The sequence below is a fragment of the Octodon degus genome, unplaced genomic scaffold (assembly GCF_000260255.1).
Source record: "Octodon degus isolate 3935 unplaced genomic scaffold, OctDeg1.0 scaffold00010, whole genome shotgun sequence".
Classification (NCBI taxonomy): Eukaryota; Metazoa; Chordata; class Mammalia; order Rodentia; family Octodontidae; genus Octodon; species Octodon degus.
The window spans coordinates 25674847-25675934 of NW_004524586.1; the positions used below are offsets into that span (position 1 = coordinate 25674847).

Genomic DNA, 1088 nt, shown 5'->3' on the forward strand with positions numbered 1-1088 from the left:
TTTTTTTTTTTTTTTTTTTAGTGGAACTGGGGATTGAATTTAGGCCCTTGCACTTGCCAGGCAAGCAAGCGTCTATTATACTGAGCTGCCTCCCTGACCCCTTTTCGTTTTCTTTTTTCTTTTGCGGAACTGGGGATTGAACTCAGGCCCTTGCACTTGCCAGGGAAGCACTTATTCCATTGAGCCATCTCCCCAGCCCCTTCCCTTTTTTTTAAAGGCAGGGTTTTTTTTTTACTTATGTAGTTCATACAGCCTCATTCTCTTGGGTGCTGAGATAATAGGCGTATGCCACCGTGCTGGCTCTTGCCACTAAAGTGTTTAATGATAGCACAGTGCTTTGAGAAAATACTGTTAATGTAACCATTCCTATAGACATTTCATTTAGTCTACCTTTTTTGTACTTAGGTGTTTACCTGTTTGTAAAGATGTCCACAGTATATAAGAATACTAATTCTGCTCTACTATCAACCTGCAGATTTCAAAAGAATATTGTTCATTTTTTTATTTCTCTTAATTCATTTTTCATTAACTTTATTGAGAATCAATAATTACATAGCATATTAAAAATTATAGACAAATACTGAAGTGTGAAAGAAGATGTAGGCAGAATGGATTTTAGAGAAATATTTCTGAAATGAATACATAGTATGAGATTAATAGTAGTAGATTGCACATTGTAAATAAGTTACAAAGTTAAATGAATATAAAAGATTGTCCGATATAAAAATGAAGAATGTACAGATCAGTCATATAATAGCTTACTCTATGCCAAAATCAAGAAACTTATATTTGTATAATTACAATTCTCAAAGTAGAAAGTCTTAGGCAATAAAGATTTAAAATTTGTGAATTTAGTTGAACTTATAACAGCACATCAAAAGAATATTTTTAAAAAATATAGGGCCGGGGAGATGGCTTAGTGGAATAAGCGCTTCCCTGGCAAGCGCAAGGGCCTGAGTTCAATCCCCAGTTCCACCAAAAAAAAAAATAAATAAATAAAAAAAAATAAAAAATATGCTTATATTTAAACACTCAGGGGCTGGAGAGATGGCTCAGTGGTCTAAAGCACCTATTTGGAACAAGCTTGG

The 1088-nt window shown here is 34.0% G+C and overlaps 1 protein-coding gene across 2 annotated transcripts in view; it reads left to right on the forward strand.

The window, feature by feature from the left end:
- Positions 1 to 1088, forward strand: part of Eif3a (eukaryotic translation initiation factor 3 subunit A) — a 52393-nt gene that overhangs the window by 41420 nt on the left and 9885 nt on the right. The gene's annotated exons all lie outside the window — the stretch shown is intronic.